The sequence below is a fragment of the Coffea eugenioides genome, unplaced genomic scaffold (assembly GCF_003713205.1).
Source record: "Coffea eugenioides isolate CCC68of unplaced genomic scaffold, Ceug_1.0 ScVebR1_1886;HRSCAF=2819, whole genome shotgun sequence".
NCBI classification, from domain to species: domain Eukaryota; kingdom Viridiplantae; phylum Streptophyta; class Magnoliopsida; order Gentianales; family Rubiaceae; genus Coffea; species Coffea eugenioides.
This window is the reverse complement of record NW_020862322.1, coordinates 8,448-15,857: the sequence shown is the minus strand read 5'-3', so window position 1 is coordinate 15,857 and position 7,410 is coordinate 8,448.

Sequence of the window (7,410 nt, the reverse complement as noted above, 5' to 3'; positions counted from 1 at the left end):
AGGTGGCAAAATGGGCGGGATGGGCGGGATTTGCTTGGGTTTGAGATGGAACCGAGTTATATGGGTTTGGACCCAACTTTACCCATATGTGTTTTGGGACTAACTTGGGCGGGATCATTTTGGGATGGGTTTAGATTGATCCCGCCCAATACCCAAATCCATTTTCTACATATTTTTTTTCCTTTAATTCATTTTTTATTTTTATATAATTTTCATATTTTTGATTTATTAAATTTCTTTTAGTTTTATTAAATAAACATGCAAGTGCTTTATACTCAAGATTCCCACCAAAAATTGGATTAACAAATAAAGGAAAAGATAGATATACAGCCATATTCCAACATATATCAAGATGGCCAAGGTCCTTAGGATGTTGAATATTTATCCTTATCATTGTCCAAGGATGACAGGTCTAAACTAATTGAAATGCTGGAAATTCTTGTGGATAATGACTAGGAAGACTACTAGATTATATTTGCTGGTATGACTATAAAAATTGTTAAAGATAATTTTTGAATCTAAGATTCCGTTTGGATTGACTTTTTTTTCAAAAAATAAGTTTTTCAAATACAATGTTACAGTAATATACAATAACTCAAGAAACATCCCATCCATATTAATATATCAAATATTTCAAAAAAAATTTTATAGTAAAAATTTTTCATATACACTGCTACAATAAAATATTTCAAAAACACCTACCAAAAACAGCTAATCCAAACGGAGCCCTTGCCATTTGAGCCCAATGGGTACCCAAGTATTTCCCATCCTTTCCCATTCATTAATGGGTATAGTTGGGATGTGTCCCAACTCAAACCCAATACTAAATTATAATACCCATCCCGCCCAAAGTTCCTTTGGGCATGGGTAGCCCATTGGGACTTGGGACAAATTGCCAGCTCTAATATATCACAAGTAAGTCACTAAATTCCTACATTTTGTAGTTATCCTATATCCTTATCCCTATGTTTTAGATTTTTTATTCTCGAACTTTAGACATGTTCACAAGTAATCAATATTGTGTATCGATATGAGCAGAGATTGAGAGGGATTTATAAATATACGTAACTATCAAAGTTTCAGCATCTGCAAAGCTACTAGAATCCAGTTTCTTTTGGGCTGAAAAATTTAATGAAAGATTCGAAATTCATTCAAATCACTTTTAATTGTTTGGATTGTTTAATAGGTATTTGGGTTTGTAATACGTCAACTATTAAAATATATTTTAAATACTAGAATAACTGGTAATTTACAAATCTAAATACCTTATAAATAATGTAAACGACTAGGGGGATTTGAGAGGATTTCAATTCTTTTATCAAATCTCTCAATTCAAACGCAATTAATTTAGTTGGATTATGTAATTGGTTCAGAAGATGAAATCGTGAAGCCAAGATCACGCTTTTATAGTTCCTGGATTAAGGAAAACGTGGTACCTGGTTTGACGCCTCCTATGCTTGCTGCTTAGGGGACTAGTCATATTCTTTTTCTGGCTGCTTTATTTAATTGGAAAACATCTTTTTATAGAGCCCGCCAGTTCATTTTGCATGTCATGTGATTGTAATCTTTTTTTGTTTAAGAAAAATTTTGGATGGATTCGGCTCCGATCACCACCACGAATCAGGGCAAGCCTACGGATTATAATCATTTTTGCAGGATTGGATTTGCTCTCTTTGAGTTTATCTTATTTTCTTCTTTCCCAAGTTTTGCTTCCTCTTGCATTTTTAGTCTCTATTATTAATGGATTATCAGCTTTATTTGATCCCAATCAACTGGTGCTTTAATTTCAGTTGATGCTCCAGTTTGTTAATTCCAATTTCCATACCTGAGTCTGTTGACCACAGCAACATACCAGCAAGCAGTAGATGAAACTAGGATTTGAAACGACACTTAATTTAATGGAATGTAAAATCAATCATCTTCTAATTTCAAAATCCCTTTCAACAAGCCATCAATTTGACAGCGGAGTGCAACTTATTTATTAAAACGTTTCTTCTGTAATCGATACATCACAAGTTCGCAAGAGGATAAGTGAAAAATCACCGTTGATCATTTAAAAAAAAAAAGTGATGAATTTCATGTCCACATCCTAAGAGAATCCAAACAAATGAGGGGATTTGGGTGGATATCTCAAGGCCAAGCCATCCAACCAAACCTCTAAACCCAAACGAATCCTAAGAGTTTTAAGCGTCACAAATTCATTCAAAAAATCCAGCAAGACAGAATCAAGTGTAAAATAATAAAGCAAAAATCAAGACAAAAATCGGCTTAAACTTCATGTTCCCCGCAATTTCTTCACTTCGGTCCCTCCATTAATGGCGAGATTGAGATCAAACCGTCAACTACATTTGTCAACCTGTCCCTTTATGTCGGTGACGGTCAAAAATTGTTGTTGCCATAATTAACCATATATGGTACCTCCCCGTCAAAGTCGTTACCATTTTTTTGACTTCTTTTTTGATGTAGATTTCTTACCTTTTACGCCATTTTTGCTTGTCCTCAAAGAACAACTTTCTGCCATTACCCCTTTATCCAAAAATCATAACAGAAGACAAATGACTACCTCAGAAGAAGATCTGCAGGGTCTACTAATGAAATCCACAGCCATAGAAGTTGACAGCAAATGTTATTATATGGTGCTGAAATCAGCACTTTTATTTTTGGGATAATTTCAGAAACCTTCCTTGAGGGTTTCCGACAATTTCTCGTAGTACTCTTGAGATTTTTAATATTACACTTATTTCCCTTGGCCCCATAAAATGACCATAATTACCTTAATATATTAATAGTTTTCATGCAATTAAACATTCTGCTGCTAATCTCATGCATATGAATGCATCGCGCAATTAGACATTTAATGGAATTAAAACAAGATTCACTCGTGAAATAAACAATTATGTCCTGAACATAATTTTAGCATATTATAGATTAATTTTAGCTTTGTTTGGAGGATCTGGAAATAATAGAAGAAGATGTAACTTGAAGGTTTAGAAAAGATGGGGCTAGTGTTGGTACTCCAACATTTGAGGGATAGAAATATTGGATGTTATATTAATGTAGTTGGTGAAATTTTTTGGATTTAACGTTGCTGATTTTTTTTTAAAACTTATATTGAGGTTTTAGAATTTAGGGACTAATAATGGTGGTGGTGATCATGGTGAAAATGGTACTAATTTGAGATGTGAGAATATAAAAGGTTTAAAATAGTAAAGGTGAGATAGTGAATTTGAGATTTTATACATGTGTCATATATATATAAATGTATATTATATATATATATATATATATTAAGAATTTTATAAGAAGGTAAAATGAACTTCACGGTTTCATGGGGGTATTTTGGGTTATTCAGTCAAAATTTTAGTCATTGAATAGTTTTCCTTACCAAAAAATTAAACTCAAGGGAGGTATATATGTAATTTTTAAAATCTCAAAAGAATTAGGTGAAATTGTCAAAAATTTCAAGGAAGATTTATAAAATTATCCCTTTATTTTTTTTAATGGAAAACAAGTGACTTGATTCACTTAGGGTTAATTGGGGTAAATTTCCTCAGGCTTGGTTCAAAGCCACTTTGCCACCTAATGGTACTTTTTAAGCATTTTGCCCCCTTAGACAATCAAAATCATGATTAAGCGTTACACAAGGCCTGAAGTTCGAATGTAACCCTGATTTTCAACCATAAGGACTACGTTAACTTGCAGTTTACCCGCCATGATTTATGACCCTAGTTGCACTTCCCCCCCCCCCCCCCCCCAGTAAGATTTTATAAGCTACTATTTTAATCATTTTGTCTATTTCCTTTTTCCTTTTCTATTTCTTTCCTCTCTATTTTTTCCTTTTATCCCAAGTCGCCCTTGTTATCCCTATTGGCAATTGATTAATCACAGTGTCAATGGTTAATTTGTATCTAAACATTTTTAGTTTCTTGATTATATATGCTTTGTGACACAAGTAACAAGTTAATCACCATCTACAACGTATCAACATCAGAGTTTGTATATTTATTAATTAGTAATACCAGATGAGCAACTTACAACAAAATCTGGGGAAAAGTAAACATTATAGTATGAAACATATGCAATAATCAAGTGTGTTATTTATCAATTATTTCCAATAATATATTTCTTAGTAGTGGCAAGAGAAAATGTAAAAATAACTAAGGAAAATAAGAGAGAGAGAGAGAGAGAGAGAGAGAGAGAGAAGAAACAAAAGATCAAAAATGAAAAATAAAATACATAAAATATCAAGAGTAATTTCATCCTCAAACTGTTAAACATGAATAAAATATATAAAATATCAATAGTAATTTTATCCTTAAACATGATTATAGCATTCTTGAAAAGGGCGGGGAGGGGGGGGAGGGGAGGAGAACAGGGGACAAAATACAACTAAATTCATAGTTCATGGGGGTAATCTATAATTACCAACTTAAGGATACTTGCATCATTTTACGAAAAGGTTGCTATGGACTGTTAATTCGGGGGCAAAAGTGGCTTTGGACCCAAAATCGGTCACAAGATTGTGAAGAGTCTCTAGTATTCTTTGACTTTGTTGTGAGCTATCGTTTTCTCATCCCTACCAACTTTGAAAAACATTACATTTGAAAAATAAAGACAAAACATTGCGATTATTTATTGCAGAGGATTTGTGGAAATGGTGATGCAGTAGAACAAGTCAATCAGTCTTAAACCATGACCAAGGAGTCCCAAGTCTTTGTAGAAATCTGCAGGGTGGAATAATATTAAATGATACTCAGAGCAAGTCACCTCACATCTCCATAATAGTACTTTACAAATTTTCCATGCACTAATTGATAGAGGATTTTTCTAACGAGCGTCCAATATCAACTCGTTAGTATACCTAAATTACATCTAACATATCATATAAATTCATGCACTGATAATTACTATTCTATCTTGCATTTTTATACTTTAACTAATTAACATTACTTTTCCAAAACATAAACACCTGAGGTCCATTTTAACGAGTGACGAATGGACACTCATCAGACAAATCCACTGATAAAATATTATGAAAAGAGTTTTTTCTAAGAGGTGATCGATTAACACTACTATAACTCAACTACTAATTTTCAAGGGTTGTGTAGATGCGAAGAAATCAGAACATAAACATGCGTTTAAACCATTAAATTATATGAAGTTTATATCGTTAACAAGCGTCTAATGAATATTTGTTACCATATTCTAGAAATCAAGAGTCAACTGTACGCGTCCGAGTCTTTGTTAAGTCGTCTTCCAGGCAGTGGACATGGGGATCAGTTTTGTCAAAGATCCTTACGCGTCTTCGGCTGTTCCATTTGGAAGTTGCTCATTGATGATTATCAGACCATTAAGGCTCACTGCCTGGAAGGCTGATTGAGATGGGGAATATTTTCTTCTAGTGCTGTTTGGATTTGGGATTAAATTTTCAAAGGACATGAGCATAAACAACTTTCACCATAATATATGGTGTAAATCGTGGCTCTATTGTGGCCTCAAAAAACATGCACTTTGCTCGAAATCGATTGAGATTAAGGGTGCGTTTGATAAAATTGAAATCTGAATCTATTAAATTATTAAATTGCTAAATACTAAATTTGACACAATTGAGTGTATATCACATTCAGTCATAACTCAATAACTTATCATTTAATTTTGAAAGCAAACTTTGTCTAGAAAATTTAGTGCCACTTAATTAATTCAAATGCTCTATTTTTTATTAGCAGATGTATCTGAACATATTAAAATCTGAATCTATTAAGTTTTAAGTATTGAACTGGATCTCTTATACATGGATCTAAAAATTGGGATATATATGATTTTTTTCAATATACAACATGTATTCCTTTAACTGATCATAACCTAAGCCTTTATCTTGATTAGCAAGACATAGGCCCTGTTTGATAATTTAATTCAGAATTCAAATTTAATGAATTCAGCTATTAACATGTTCAGATGCATTTGATAACTAAAAATAAAGCATTTGAATTAATTAAGTGATACTGAATTTCTAGGCAAAACTTGCTCCAAATAATAAGTGATAAACTATTTACTTATCACTTAATATAATAGATTCGGACTTCAAATTTCTTAATTTTTAAATTTTAATTTTATCAAACGCACCTGTACTATGTATACATTATTTATTTACTTTTATATACTCAAGCCTACATGATGCCTCTCTTATCTGGTTGTAGACAAATACATACCCAAATTATAGCTGTTTTCCTTGCATTAGTGACTTTATTGGAGAAATCTCTAAGATTATGATGAAATTCAGAATCATTCTACTAAAGGAGTGCTTTTGTTGAATATTCTCATCCAGAGGCTGCTTGCGTTCACTAAATGCAAGTTTTCGTGGAATGAGACTTTTTCGAGACAAATAGTAGATTTTAATCAATACTCAAAGTGTTTTAGATCTTGCCTTTACTAAATACCAGCTTACGGAGCTTGCATTTGTCAAATTTGAGAGCCCTCTTGTAACATGTCCACTTGTAAACAAAAGTAAGTTTGACTTGTAAAGGTTTGAAAGAATTACAGTTTTGGTCCCAAATATTTGATGTGTGAACACTTCTACTTTCTAAAATTTGGAAGAAAGCAATTTTAGTCTTAATAACTGATTTTTACCAATTGCTATCAGAATGTGATCACGTGCTAGTTGCTCACATATTGATCAAGTGAGTAATTAGTCTTTAGTCGAAAAATATAAAAATTCGATTGACAAAAAAAAAGAAAAGATTAAAGACTTATTACTCACATGACCAGCATATGAGAAATTAGTTATCTTTTAGAGCAAATTATTCGGATGACCACTGAACTTTTGAAATCGTTGAGTTTTAACCACTAAACTATTACAAGTCTGATTTTGATAACTGAACTATTTAAAATTTAAATTTCAGGTCATTCTGTCAGATTTAATAGTTAACTATGCCTCTTTCTTTCGTCTCGTAAATCATGCAAACACTCAAATCTGTCTTCTTTAATGATTAAATCTAACGAAATGGCTCGATATCTAAACTTTAGATAGTTCAGTAGTTAAAACCAGACTTTTAATAGTTCAATGATCAAAACTCAACGATTCTAAAAGTTTGATGGTCATCCAGATAATTTGCTCCATCTTTTACTACATTTTATGGCTAGCAATATTTTATTGATTTTTAAAATTTTCTTTAATAGTTAGTTGCTGGTACATCACCTGTTTCAACAGAAGTTGGTAAAATTAGCCATTAGGACTAAATGTCCATTGAAAGTTAAACATTTGGAACTACATTTGTTTTCATCGAAACTTTAGGGGGATAAAAGCACTCATATCCCATTAATTTGGAATGAAAACTGCAATTCTTTCCAAAAGTTTTAATCAACCTTTTTGAATAAGTACCATCTTTACAAGGACAGTGGACATATGATCCT